Raw genomic sequence first — 15,647 nt, forward strand, 5'->3', positions numbered from 1 at the left:
CCAGCCTGGGCAACATGGAAAATTCCCATCTCTACACAAAAATTTTAAAATAAGCCAGGTGTGGTGGTGGGCACCTGTAGTCCCAACTCCTCGGGAGAATCACTCGAGCCTGGGAGGCAGAGGTTGCAGTGAGCCGAGATCATGCCACTGCACTCTAGCCTGGGTGACAAAGTGAGACCTTGTCTCAAAAAAAAAAAAGAAAAAAAAAAGAAAAGAAAAGAACACAAGCCTCACCCCAAACCTTACGAAATGTTAGCTTTCTCACAGGGTTATTGCAGTGATTAAATTGAAACAAGATGTGTAACACATCTAGCCAAGAATCTGCAGTTACAGGGCTGACACTCTTTGGGTCTGTGTGTAAGAGTGCATGTGTGTGTGTATGTATGTGTGTGTGTGCATGTATTTGCACACGTGGGTTAGTGTCTGCGTGTGTGTATGTGTGTGCATGCGTGTGTATTTGTGTGTGCACTTATGTATGTGTGTGTATTTAGGTCACTGTGCACACCCTCAGCTCTGTCTGCGATGGCTCTCTTTGTCCATGATGGACCTGTATTCATCTTTCAGATTTTTACTCAAGCATCCTTTGATCTATTTGCCTGTGAGCTCTTGTCTTGTCTTACTCCTGCCTTGTACTAGCCCCTCTCCCAGAGCTTCCTCCCTATCCACATTCCTTGTTTGTATGAGTAGAGTAATCCCTGTGGCTAGTCTGGGACCCATTCACCCTTCTCCTGCTCATGGCATCCTGGTTTTATTTTGGGAAATTTTGTGCCACCCAATCCTAATCCATGTGGTGTGGTGGGATTGATCCTACAGCGTATTGTCTGGGCTGACCAATCTTATTCTACTTCAAGGCCACAGTGATTGATTCACAAGTGAGCACGGGACATACGTGGGTCCAAGGCGGGTAGGTCTCTAGATCTGGGCTTGAAATATTGGCCCATTTTTGGATGGGATGGGAGAAATCCTGCCCAAGCACAAAGCCAACTTTGAGTAAAGCAGAAGGAGGCAATGGAGACCAACTCCCGGCTCTGAATGCCTGAATCTGTCAGTGACCACCTGTTAGACCCTGTGAGTATGTAGCTGTGTGAATTAACCAAGACCTTTTTTTGTAAATTTTAGGGGATTTTGTTCTTGTGTTGTTTTCCCAAGTCACTGTGATTGTGGTTTTTTCCCCTTGAAAAAGAACGAGTTGGGTTTCGTGACCCTGTTAAGGGACCTGGTCTTACAAATGCCTGGTTCCTGCAAAGTCCTCGGTCTATGGTAGACCCCCAGGAAGTGCTGAATGATGGAATGAATGCCTACCAAAAGAGAAGGGCTGAGATCTTTTCCTTCAGCCTTTTCTTCACCTCTTCAGCATGCATTCATGGGGCACTGCCCATGCTCCAGGCTTCTCTCCGCTGTGCAATTTGCCTGGCTGACAAATTCCCCTGACCACCTCAACCTGCACAGTATCTGTGAGATCTCAGGGGATAAGCAGAAATGTCTGCACCCAAAGGCCAAGCAAGGCCCCTCCACAACCCTCTGGGCTGAAAGTTGTTGAGTTCAGATGGCTGTGCCATGCAGCTGTCTGCTAGCCATGCCCCATAGAGTGGAGCAGACACTTGTAAAAATGTCCCTCTGAAACTGGCTCTGTATGGCCCCAGCAGGAATTAATTTGATATTGTAAATGAGATTAACCAGCCTGTCTTCCAAAACTCATTTGTCCATCAGATGGTGAGGTGACTGGTGGCCAACTTACTGGGGGATGTTTTGGAGAGGGGGGAGCTCTCCACAGAAAATGGCCTTCTCTGCCCATTAACTTCTTTTTGAATTAGGATTCCTCTTCCACACAGCAAATGTTGGCTCAAGCTTTTGGGCAGCTGCAGGACTGCAGTTAGTTAGGGGTAGGAGGCCCACCTGGGATGGGCTTCTGGCAGCTCTCTGAAGGGTGGAGAGCATGACCTGGATGTTCCTGCCTGAGGAAGGAACCACGGCCACTGACTGGGCCCTTTTTCCTGCTGCTGGTCAGGGGACTTAGAAGCCCTCTCCGAGTCTCTGGAAATCTTGGATCTGAACTCCAGGCTCTGGGGCTCTAAGCCGTGCCTCCCACTCCCCTGTCACCTGGTGGGGAATATGGGATGAGGGAGAAGACAGGGTGAGGCTGGCACAACGGGGAGAGGGTCGGAGGAAAGGATGCCAGTGATGTGCTTCAGACCTTTTCTAAAACCACAGGTTGAATTGTTGATTTCTGGTCAGGTGTGGTGGCTCAAGTCTATAATTCTAGCATTTTGATAGGCCAAGGAGGGAGGATCACTTGAAATCAAGAGTTTGAGACCAACCTAGGCAACATGGTGAAACCCAATCTCTATTTAAAAAAAAAAACAAAAAAAAACTAAAGTGTTAATTTCCAAAGCCATGTGTCTCTCTCCTTAGAAAACCTCTCAAACTCACTGGAGCAAACAGCACCTGCAGACTCAGCGCGGGAGCGCCTCTTCCCTCTACAGCTCCACAGACACCACTGCACTCCCAGCAGCACAGGCAGGAGCTTGCACCAGGAAAGCTCAGGGATGTGCTGGACCACTCCTCTCCTTTGACCCTTGAGGACCCAGGTCTAGGGGGGATTAAGGACATGGATGAAATTGGAAATCATCATTCTCAGTAAACTATCGCAAGAACAAAAAATCAAACACCGCATATTCTCACTCATAGGTGGGAATTGAACAATGAGATCACATGGACACAGGAAGGGGAATATCACACTCTGGGGACTGTTGTGGGGTGGGGGGAGGGGGGAGGGATAGCATTAAGAGATATACCTAATGCTACATGACGAGTTAGTGGGTGCAGCGCACCAGCATGGCACATGTATACATATGTAACTAACCTGCACATTGTGCACATGTACCCTAAAACTTAAAGTATAAAAAAAAAAAAAAAAAAAGGCAGAAACCAAACTCTGTCACTTACTAGCTAGGTAATCATGGGGAAATAAGATTTTAAATCTCAGTTTCTTTTTTTTTTTTTTTGAGATGGAGTCTCACTGTCGCCCAGGCTGGAGTGCAGTAGCGCGATCCCGGCTCACTGCAACCTCCACCTCCCTGGTTCAAGCTATTCTCCTGCCTCAGCCTCCTGAGTAGCTGGGATTACAGGCACGTGTCACTACACCCAGCTAATTTTTGTATTTTTAGTAGAGACGAGGCTTCATCATGTTGATCAGGCGGATCTCAAACTCCTGACCTCGTGATCCGCCCGCCTCAGCCTCCCAAAGTGTTGGGATTACAGGCGTGAGCCACCGCACCCGGCCAAATCTCAGTTTCTTTATCTGTAAAATAAATGGAGGTCATAGTACACTGCAGTGAAGTAGTATTTCTGTCAGGATAGGCTAAGAACAATTCAGAAAAAAAAATCAAAATTCTCATTAAGTCAAAATGTAGTTTTACTCCTTATTCATGCTACATGTCCACCGTGGGTGAGCACAGAATGTTACTCATTGTCCTCCCTCAGGGGCCCAGGCTGACGCTGCAGCCATCATCTTAAATGCATTTAATCTTTGGGTGAGATAGAAAAGAGAGACTTGGAGGAAGATTTCAAGTCAGCAATTAAATGTTCAGCCTGGAAGTGACATACTCACAATTCATTGGCCAGAACTTGCCACACCTACCACAATGGGGCCAGGAGTAGAATCCTATCACATGTCTGAAATATGAAAAAATAAAAAACATTTTGTTTACAATAAAAAAAAAAAGAAATATGCCATAGGAAAAATAAATGCAAGAGCAGAAGTGGAACTAGAATCTCTGTCTCTGGACTCCTAGCTCAGTCCCTTTCAAGCTATTATTTAGAATTATCATTGGACTGCCCTGGGCCTCCAGTTTTCAGGAGTTTTTCACCCCACCCAGAGTTTTAAGGCACTCATTGTGAATCACACAAATCATGGATGTAGCCCTGCTAGTGCTAAGCAATAAGTTGTCCTGCATCGCCCCCTGGTGGGCTTTTGAGCTATAGTCATATTAAATATATTAAATTTCTAGGAAGGACTGAAGTGGCTGGACCCTACCTCTGTGATACCTTAATTCCTCCAAGACTGTAAGACGGTCGGCTCCATCCGCGCACTCCCTCTCTCCCACCTGTGTGGAGCGCCCTTCTCCTTTCTCAAACTGGATTTGATTATTATCCCAACTCTAGTTGCCTTTCTCAGGCACTCAGTTCTCTTTCACTGAAGCTCTCAGCAGAGTGTGGATCTAGGTGCACTGTGTTTCTGTTGGTTTCCACCCTAGCTGGGCTGACTTCTGGGAAACAAGAACTTGGCTGTTTAAAAAAAATACATACATACATATATATATATATACACATATACATATACATACATACACACACATATATACAGGCATGCGGTGTATAATAATCCCATCAGGGTAAGTGGGGTGTCCATCACCTCAAGCATTTACCTTTCATTGTGTTATAAGCAAAAAAATCTTAGTTATTTTTAAATGTACAATAAATGATTGTTAACTGTAGTCACCCTGTTGTGCTATCAAATACTAGATTTTATTCCATGTTTTTATACCCATTAACCATGCACACTCTCCCCTCCCCCAACCCTTCCCAGCCCCTGTAACCATCCTTCTGCTCTCTATCTCTGTGAATTCAATTGTTTTACATTTTTAGCCCCAACAAATAAGTGAGAGCAGGCAAAGTTTGTCTTTCTGTGCCTGGCTTATTTCACTCAACATAATGACCTCCAGTTCCATCCATGTGGTTGCAAATGACAGGATCTCATTCTTTTTAGTGGCTGAGTAGTAAGCACTCCATTGTGTACATGGACCACATGTTTTTTATCCATTCATCTGCTGGTGGACAGGTTGTTTCCAAATCTGGGCTATTGTGAACAGTGCTGCAATAAAAATAGGAGTGCAGAGATCTCATCAATAGCCTGATTTTCTTTCTTTGGGGTCTATGCCCAGCAGTGGGATTGCTGGATCACATGGTAGCTCTATTTTTAGTTTTTCGAGGAACCTCCAAACTGTTCTCCATACTGGTTGTAAGTTTGTTGTTTTAACCTTATCACTGGATACTTAGCACTGGGCACAGGGCTAGGGGGTAGATAAGGCACTCAAATATTTCTTCAAGGGAGGGAGCAAGGAAGGCAAGGAGGCCAGAACACTCGCCTTGGACATCCTTGAACCCTCACCATACCTGATGTACAGCCTGGAAGAATAGCATTAAATCATGGATGGACAAGCAGATGGATGAAGAAATGACTTTCTCCTGGGGCTCCCTCCGGTCAAACTCCCACTTCTAATCTCCAGTGGCACAGGCCCCTGTCCTGCCCTAGCGCCTGTCCAGGTCTAAAGTGGCAATCCTGGGACCCCATTGCCTGCAGTTTCCTGGTGTGTTTTTTGCATATATTTTTAAAGACAACGGAACCCAGAGATTGGGTATCCTATTTTTTGGTTTAAAACTGTCAGAGATGTTTGAACCAGAGTGACTCCATCTTGAGTAGGGGCTGGATAAATGGAAACTGAGATCTGCTGGCCTGTTCCCCGGGAGGTTAGGCATTCTTAGCCACATGAGGTTTATGGTTAAAGGAATAGTTGAATTCATGTTGACCAAACAGACCCAAGACTTAACAGACCCAGGAAATGTCCTAATGTCCCGATATCTTAAGAACAAAAGCATTCTTAGTTTAAGAATAAGTTTCGCTTTAAAGATACAGATTCTTGTGAAGATGGTAGTTACACAAAGATTAGCACTCCTTTGACACAGCCCTGGTAGTGGAGCACATCCCCCACAGCTTTTGCTTTGTTATTCTATATATAATCAAGCATTTCAGCTAAGATGGATGCGTTCCTCCTCTTGCCTTTGGGAGCGCCCTGCTCTGTCTATGAAGTAGCCCTTGCTTTATTCCTATACTTTCTTAATAAACTGGCTTTTGCTTTACTCTGTGGACTTGCCCCCAATTTTTTCTTGTGCAAGATACAAGAGCCCTCTCTTGGGGTCTGGATTGAAACCCCTTTCCAGTAACAAAACCACAGTGGCCCTGATTTTCTTAGAGACAGTTCCTGAGAGTTCATAAGAAAAGATTTGAGTTCTGATTGTATCCAGATCAACCAGCCTGACCTGGACATGTTGACAATTGTCTGTGCCATTACAGGAAAGTCTCCATCCAGGAGAGGTGGGGGACAGGGCCGGTGCCCATTTGCCTTCTAAGCAAATGCGTCAGAGACTGTTCTAACAGGGAAAGAAAGTATAACTAATGAAATTAAATTCAGGGAAAGAAGATGAGCTCTACTAATGATTAATGTTCAACTTAATAGATCAGCAAGACATGCTGAGTTGAGAAGCTGCCCAGAGGGTTCCAGCCCGCTGCCCAAGCACAGGAGGAACAATGAGAGGAGCGACTTCCGCTCCCCGCACCCGCGGCTTGTCTCTGGGGAAACACAGTTATTAATTGCTCTAAAATGTCAGTCGCTTTGCTTCAAAGTAGCCACTTACCCGGCTGCTTTCTGATCTCCCCCTTGAAAATGACTTCCAGTGTGGACGTTGACTCTAGCTTGTGTTTAAAACAGAATTTGGGGCTGGGCTTAGTGGGTCACGCCTGTAATCCCAGCACTTTGGAAGGCCAAGGTGGGCGGGTCACCTGAGGTCAGGAGTTTGAGACCAGCCTGGCCAACATGGTAAAACCTCATCTCTACTAAAAATACAAAAATTAGCTGGACATGGTAGTGAGTGCCTGTAATCCCAGCTACTCAGGAGACTGAGGCAGAAGAATCGGTTGAACCCAGCAGATGGAGGTTGCAATGAACCAAGATCACACCACTGCACTCCAGCCTGGGTGACAGAGCGAGACTCTGTCTCAAGAAACGAATTTGGGGGCTACCCAACCTATCAATGCACTAGGCTTTTACATCTTTTTTTTCTTTTAAAGACAAGAGTCCCACTCTGTGGCCCAGACTGGAGTGCAGTGGTGCAATCATGACTCACCACAGCCTCCATTTCTTGGACTCAAGTGATCCTCCTGCCTCAGCCTCCCAAGTAGCTGGGACCACAGGCCCAACACCATGCCTACCTGAAACAAGCTTTTTACAAAGTGACAAATCAGCTCAGTTCAACACATGTGGGTGGGATCCTGCTGTTCTGCTGCCCTGCCCCTGTGGCTGCAACCTCAGAAGGCAAATACCCACAGGGAACAGACGCGCCCAGAACAGTGTGAGGCAGGGTCCGCGGGGGCTTCCAAAGAAGAAGACAGAGAGCTAGAAGGGGCCTCAGCTGAGGCAGTGCCCGCGGGCCAATGGTGGCCGCACTGTCTTCCTGGAGGGACAGGCCCTGGGCTCAGAGCAATGTGCCAGCTGGGGCTGGGGTTTTCTGCTCTCTCTTTTCCAGGCACCAGTGGCAGATAGGAAAGGACCACTCCCCCAGGGTTCCCCTTTGGGACACATGGCCTCCTTCCCTCTCCATCCCTTCCTCCTGGGGTTTCATGGAGCCCCGACTGTGTGCTGGGCCCTGCAGCAGCTGAGGTCACCAGGCTCCAGGCCCTGCTCTTGCAAGAGATCCAGACAAGCTGCCTGGGAAGTGGATGGTGGGAGGCCACACACCAGGAGAACTGGAGCAAGCAGGCGCCACGGTGCGGTGTGGGGAGGGGTGGACATCTGTATGAAAACAAAATCCTCCCTCTGTTTTGAATCTCGCTGTATTGAACTCTGCAGTCTTTAAAACAATGTAATCTCTAGGACTCTGCGGCTTCCCAAATCCTATTGACCTGTGATTCGGATAAGAACTGATCTCATTTGTGTCTGAATGAATGAATGTTGTCTGTGCAAGCAGCTGACTTCAGGGCTAGGCTGGTATCCAGCATCATAAGAGCAAAGGCATGCTTTGTGGTTACAGATTGGCACTGGAGCGGCCCTCCCTCCCTCTCTTTTGGGGACCTCGAGGGTCCAGGGGCGAGGGGAGCCGGTGCCAGCAGCCTGCCTCAGTGTGTGTTCTCTGAGCACCTCGTGAACTTGCTGGGAGTGTGTCTGATCAGCCGCTTCCCTTGTGACTAAATATTTGGTCATGGCAGCAGGAGAGAATTCCATCAGTGGACAGCTCTATTTTTAAGGCTCTGGCTTTGTTTTCTCTTTCCCGAGAGGCAGTCCCTGCAGCAGGCTTGAGCCTCTCTCACTGACAGCCTGCCTCGCATAATGTTAAGCAGGCATCAGACACTTGCTGGAAGGCAGGGAATTGCAATGAAAGAGCATGGAGGTGAGAAGCTGTGCTCCTTGGGGTGAAGGCAGCTTCTGTGCTCCTGGGATCTACTGTTAAGCCAGGGTGACGCCTGCTTGCATGCTACCGGAGGGGTAAGTGTGTGTGTTCGCGTGTGTGTGCACGCATATTCTAAGATGACAGCATCCTGTCTGCCTATCACTGCCTGAAGCACCCCTTTCTCCAACCCCACTAATCAGCTCATTCGCTCACCTTCCCCTATGAATGTATCTCTTTGCCCACCCCTTTGCCCTGGGACAACCTGTCAATTTCCAGCCCTCCTCTCTTTCCTTCTCTTTTCTGCAAAACCTCGTGGGATGCCACATGAGTCTGTTTTGTGTTGCCATAAAGAAATATCTGAGACTGGGCAATTTACCAAAAAAAATGTATAATTGGCCATGGTTCTGCAGGGTGTACAGTAAGCGTGGTGCCCTCATCTGCTTCTGGGGAGGCCTCAGGAAGCTTTCACTCGTGGCAGAAGGGAAGCGAAGCTGGCATCTCACAGAGTGAGACAGGGAGCGAGAGAGGTGCCTGGCTCTTTTATTTTATTATTTATTGTATTTTTGTGTGATTATTTTTAACTTTTATTTTAGGATCAAGGGCACATGTGCAAGTTAGTTATATAGGTAAACTGTGTGTCATGGAGGTTCGATGTACAGATTATTTCAGATAATGGGCGTAGTACTCTGTAGACATTTTTCCTGATCCTCTCTCTCCTCCACCTTCCACCCTCAAGCAGGCCTCAGTGTCTGTTGTTCCCCTCTTTGTGCCCATTGGTTCTTATCATTTAGCTCCCATTTATAAAGAAGAACATGCGGGATTTGGTTTTCTGTTTCTGCATTAATTCACATTGGATAAAGGCCTCCAGCTCCATCCATGTTCCTGCAAAAGACATGATCTCATTTTTTATGGCTGCATAATATTCTATGGTGCATATGTACCACATTTTCTTTATTCAGTCTACTGTTGATGGGCACCTGGATTGATTCCATGTCTTTGCTGTTGTGAATAGCGCTGCAGTGAACATATGTGTGCATTTGTCTTTATGGTAGAATGATTTATTTTCCTTTGGAATATACCCAGTAATGGGATTTCCGGGTCAAATGGTAATTCTGTTTAAGTTCTTTGAGGAATTGTCACACTGCTTTCCACAATGGCTGAGTTAGGTCACCCTCCCACCAACAGTGTACAGGAATTCCCTTTTCCACGCAACCTTGCGCCAGGCTCTTTTAAACCACCAGCTCTTACATGAACTCATTGCTGCAGGGAGGGCACCAAGCCATTCATGAAGGATCCACCCCCATGACACAAACACCTCCCACCAGGCCCCACCTCCAACACTGGGATCAAATTTCAACATGAGATTTGGAAAGGACAAATATCAAACACATCAAGCACCCTCTAACCTAGTAGCTCAATCTCAGCTCTGCTGCGAGCTGGCCCTGTGGTTTTTGCACGTGCGCTTCGTCAGTCGAGGGGTCCTTTCTCCTTTGTGACAATGTGACCTCTCATAGGGGACATGCTGCCTGCCCAGAGCCCCATCAGAGGCTTAGCCGCTCTTGCTATCCAATCTCTCCAGGGACATCACAACCCTCCTCTTACACACCCGCCGCTCATGCCCTGAGTGATAGATGGTGTTGTGTGGGCTGTGCTCCTGTTACGCACCTGCCATTTGTGCCCTCAGGAATAGGTGGCATTGTGTAGGCAGTGCTCCTGGTTTCTGCTGGAGAATAACTGGTCCATTTTGACCTTCTCCAACCCCACAGTTTTTACCTCTCTTGGACTGGTGCAGGGGAGCATGGCTGGAGGCCAGCCAAGTAGACATTAATTCTTGGTCTGTCCAACCCTTGGGAAATGCTCCTTTCAGCAGCGCCTCCAGGAGAACGTCCCCTAATTCATAGGGTCCCACCCTTTAGGCTTTCTTACTACCTACTCCTGGACACAATGGCTGATCCACACGCGAGCACTGGAGCCATTTGGGAGAATCATGGAATCACCCGGGGATTTTTTGAATGGAGTTGATGGTGAAAAACACAGTCTCTGTGCTATCAATAAATATCCTCCTGTTCTGGCCGGAGTCATCCTGGGAGAATGGGGCTGTCATGCGGGGAGGCAGATAGTGGGCTCCTGGTGATACCTGAACCTTGAGCCCTTCTCCACTGCCATTTGCTTCTGTCGGCACATCCACGTCCCTCTTGAACCACAGCAACCAGGAGGAGGCCAGGCAAAGACCCTGAGAGGGAGGTGAAGTGGGGGCACAGTTGAAAAAACAACACGATTTGGTAACACACTTCAACATTGATCCCAAGGGAAGGTGGATTTTAAAAAAACATATAAGAACAAGACCTTTGCCACTGCTCTTGTAGAAACGGAAGAACAGGAGAGCGGGGCCGAGTGAGAGGCCACCTTATCCATGGGTAGTGCCTGCGAGGCGTCTGCAATATTGACCTGGGGCTCTCCCCACTGTGGGTGTGTTCCCTGTGAGTTCAAGGGTTAGTGGAAAAGAAAACAGCAAAGCAAGGTCATGTTAACTGGAAAATGTGATTATCTTCAAAGAGGCAAGACACCGTGTGGGCTTCTCCAGCTCACCTCCAAAGAAGATACATTCATTCAGATTTGCCTGGATCCCCAAAAGCCCCCTTTTTGTAAAGGTCAACAGGAAGAAAAGTCTTTGATGCACCTTAGTTCTGGATTCAAAAATATTTCTGACATTTGGGCTACATGGCACGTCTGGATGTTTTTCTACTTTCTCAGACTTCCTGGATCGAAATCAAGCTTCTCGCCTTTAAAGATCCCAAATATCTAACTTTCACCTGCCAATGGTAATAGGGCGTTTTCAGGGTCTAAAATAAAAACAAACAAACAAACCCTAAAAGTAAGCAAGATAAAGGCAGTAGCAGGGACACCCTACAATCATTGTGCAGGCACAGTCACAAAGCAGAGGCCCCTGTTGGGTCCAGTCCCACAGCATTGCAAAGTGACCCCAAAGTGGCAAGTCTCGATTGATTCAAGGTTTCCCTGGCCAGGCTGAGGGTGCACCCAGGAAGAAGAAACAGAAGTCCCAGCAGGATCTGTGGCCTGTGTTTTTTCTAAAGAGGGTTCCAGGAGCTTCAATATTTAAAGGGGAAAGATCAAGTGGGAGGGGAAGAGGAAATGAAAAAAAGGAAGGAAGGTAGGCAATGAGGGCAGTGTTACCTTCTTGAAAAGCCCGGATCTGTGCTCAGTGAACATTCATTTCACATGCGAAAAGGAAGGCGAAGGGTAGGGGGTGGGCAGTTAATGATGCTTTTGTCTGATGCCCAGTAAATCTACATTTTACATAAGCAAGCATGTGAAATGACAGCTATCTGGGAACAAAAGGATGGCAGTTTTTGCATGACTGGGTTCCCAAGCTTTACCTTCCCTTTGGCATGGTGAGTTTCAGGTCCTGCGATTCGGTTTTTCTTTTACAGCATTAGAAAAAGAAGATGGATTTCAATGTATTTAGACAAGGCAAGCTGGACTAATTCCACCCACACTACACCTCCCTCTGCTGTCTTGGTCTAGTAGCTATTTTGGCTCGTGCAAGTACTTGAATATTAAAGTATCAAAAATTTAAATACAAATGTCAAATATTCACTTGAACATAAATTAATATCTGAATATCTAGAGGTGGATGTAGGGTGTAGGGTTAAGGGGAATTCTACTGTATTCTCATATCCCTGGTCACCTTCAAAGTTCATTCCAAGTAATTTACTTATTTATTTGTTTATTTATTTATTTATTTTTGAGACAAAGTCTCACTCTGTCACCTAGGCTGGAGTGTAATGGCACGATCTCGGCTCACTGCAACGTCTGCTTCCTGGGTTCAATTGATTCTTGTGCTCAGCCTCCCAAGTAGCTGGGATTACAGGTGCACACCACTATGCCGAGCCAATTTTTTGTATTTAAATACAGATGAGCTTTTGCCATGTTGGCCAGGCTGGTCTCGAACTCCTGGTCTCAAGTGATCCACCCGCCTCGGCCTCCCAAAGTGCTGGGATTACAGGTGTGAGCCACTCAATGTAATTTAAATAGTAGTTTCTATAATACTAATTCATGAGAACAACCCCATTTTACTGATGGGAAAACCGAGGCCCTGAGATGCTGAAGCTATCAGGCTACCAGTGGTGATCTGACTCCTATAACAGTGCTCCTTGCACATTTAAAAACATGATAGGCACCTTTTCTGTGAAGAGGGTGGAAAATTGCTTCAAAAGGGCTTTGAAATGTGCTACATAAAGTGCCTTGGAGAAAAGGCCGCTAGAATACAATGTGAAATGCAGTGAATTTTGTATTTTAATTGACTCGAAGGCTCACACTTGTCAAGGTGGGGAAATAGCAAGTCAATGACTGTACTGCACACAGAAATTACACAACTTCTGAAAACAAATTGTGTTCCTCTAATGGATTTTACCTATGAATTAAAATTTGAAAATTCAATTTTCTCTTTGGCCAGCTGTGAGCTTTTGCCTGATAGGAACTGAGTTCCAGCTCACACAGAACCCCACGGCTCCCTCAGGACCCTGGGCAAAGTCCGGCTCGCAGAGGAACCCCTGGCTCCCTTAGGACCCTGGACACAGAGTCCTGGCTCACACAGGACCCCTGGCTCCCTCTGGACCCTGGGCAGAGTCCTGGCTCACACAGGACCCCCCTGCTCCCTCAGGACCCTGGGCAGAGTTCCGGCTCACACACGACGCCCCTTCTCCCTCAGGACCCTGGGCAGAGTTCCGGCTCACACACGACGCCCCTGCTCCCTCAGGACCCTGGGCAGAGTTCCGGCTCACACACGACGCCCCTGCTCCCTCAGGACCCTGGGCAGAGTCCCGGCTCACACACGACGCCCCTGCTCCCTCAGGACCCTGGGCAGAGTTCCGGCTCACACACGACGCCCCTGCTCCCTCAGGACCCTGGGCAGAGTCCCGGCTCACACAGGACCCCCCTGCTCCCTCAGGACCCTGGGCAGAGTCCCAGCTCACACAAGACCCCCGTCTCCCTCACACCTGCTGACTGATGAATTCCTGTGTGTTTTGTATCCGTGACCCAAGTCAGGTAAAAGCTGCATAGAGAAATGGGAGGCGGTGGGCACAAGGATCGTGCGACGCCCTGCTGTGGGTGTGGGACCTGCGACCTCAGGGGCATGCGGGCTGGCAGCCGCTGTCTCCATGCCGGGTATGTAGATACTGCCATCACCTTGGGATCAGCATCTAGGGCCCTATTGGAGCTCACACTCAGCTCTACTGGGCATCAGATTCTGTCTGGGATGCACAGCGGGAATTAGAGACATGGGTTGGAAGTGGGGCTCAGAGATCAGAGACAAGTGTGGCTAACTGAAAATCAGGCTGGGCTCCAGCTCCGGCTGCAGATGGGTGGAAAAGTCAGAGGTGCAGCAGCTGCTCCCCAGCCGTGAACGGCTGGTGAAACGGGAATCTGGTGGAAAGAGGCTGCACGGTGCTCACCTGAGTGGCCAGGCCTCCAGGCCCGGCGAGGGGGACTCTGAGGTGAGCAGGTCGGAGGTGCTCCTGGTTTTCCCATCAGCCCTGGTCAGTGTCTGAGGGATGCCCAGGAGAAGCAGCAGAAGCCCTGGGTCCCTGCTACCCATGGAGTCTAGAGGGCCAAGCCTTTGCCCTGGGATCGGGGAGCCAGGGCATCACAGACACCTCCTGCCTCATGCTGTCCCTGCGCCCCGGGGCATCACTCAGAGACTCCTCCATGGCAAGGGCGCTCTGTCTGGTGCAAGCCAGGAGCCAGGGGAAGATTCGATCAGGAGACTGTGGGTGCCTTCGCAGGCTTTCAGGAAACTCTGACGGACTCATGAGGCCTCTCTTTCCTGGTAGTGGCTCAGGGGTGCTGCAGTGTGTGGCTGGTGTGCTCCACGTCTGTCTTGTCTTCCAAGGGGACTCCCTGGATCAGTTAGGCAGGGACAGGTGATCTGTTTCTGGGATCTCCAATCACTGCCACTGGAATCTAAGAGGACTCACCCAAACCCACCCACATGGCAAGCAGCTCTCCTCGCAAATCAATGATGTTCCAAATGAGTTTTTCCAGCAGAGCACACAGAGGCCCCTCTTCAATAACTGCTTAATATCTGTAATAGGTCTTATTAGTGTTTTCTAAGATAGAGTCCTGTTGAGAAGGCCGGCTGAGCTCCCGTGTGTCTGGCATCTGGCTCGGCAGAAGGGATTTCCACGTCTGCTTGCAGGCCGGGGCCCAGTCTGGCTCTGGATGGAATGCTGGCCTTGCACAAAGGAAGGGAGCTACAGAAGGCGGGATTCAGAGGCTGAGTCCCCCAGGGATGGAGGACACAAGATGTGGAATGCAGGTGTCCTGTGAGCAGGGGCAGGGAGCACGGAAAAGGGCAGTCTCAGGCTGTGCAGAAGGAAAGGCAGCAGCAGCTGCCCCGGCCCTCTAGGCTTCCTGGGTGAAACCCTTGGCTTTACAAAGACCCATCTCTTGAGGGGCATTTGGGGTGAGGCAGGATGGAGAGGCCCTGGAGTAATGATGTCAGGGCATGTGAAGGAAGAGAAGAAGTGGTTCTCTGTGCTGGGTTTTGGCAGAGAAGACTTGGAAAGGATTTGAGTTAATACATTTTAAACAATGAGTTTTCAAAGGTTGTTCCAGGCAGTCTCTGTAGATGCCTCTCACGGGAGGAAGACATCTCCAACCACATTTCAGGAGCCAGCCCTGCAGCTTTATCCATGCCAACAGCTGAAAACAGCGCCAGGCAGCAAATATGCAAAGAAGTGTGTGGAGATGCCATGGGGATTCAGGCCTTCAGCCTTGCCCTCCAGGAGATGACCACATTGGAAAGTTCTGCTCCACCGAGCTTTTGTAGGCGTTGTCAGAGAGCAGAGCGGTTCCACACCCTGCATTGCAATGGGGGCTTAATGCAGTGGCTGTGACTGTTCCCTCCACCGGGGAGTTCAGCGCAGAACTCCCCGCTACAAGGATCTGTCTCTAAGCACCCGCCTCCACGGAACAAGTCATCACGGCAACCAAGAGAGCTTGCAACCAAGACTACACAGTCCTCATCCTTGTAAGGAAAAAAAGTGACAGGTATTAAATAGTGGCTATTTGAGGAAATAATAATACATATCTTTGGCAGATAAGGCTGATGGCTGCTTGAGTCTCGATGGCTGAGACTCTGTCAGCCTTCCCATTATGAAACCCATTTTTCAGGGTTTATAACTTGAAAGTAAAAATGTGCTCCAAGCAGAAGAAACCTGGCACACGAGGTCTTTGTCCAGAAAGAGGGACCTGAACAGATTAGTTCAGATCAATTTGAGATTGTAAAGAAAATCTGTCCTGAGTGTGCACATGGGTCTGGCACTGGGACGAATCACCCAATTTTGGTTGCAAGCAAGTTAACGGTAGGGGAATGTTCATGGAAATCTTGCCCAGAAAGT

Source organism: Pan troglodytes, chromosome 20, assembly GCF_028858775.2.
Source record: "Pan troglodytes isolate AG18354 chromosome 20, NHGRI_mPanTro3-v2.0_pri, whole genome shotgun sequence".
NCBI lineage: Eukaryota > Metazoa > Chordata > Mammalia > Primates > Hominidae > Pan > Pan troglodytes.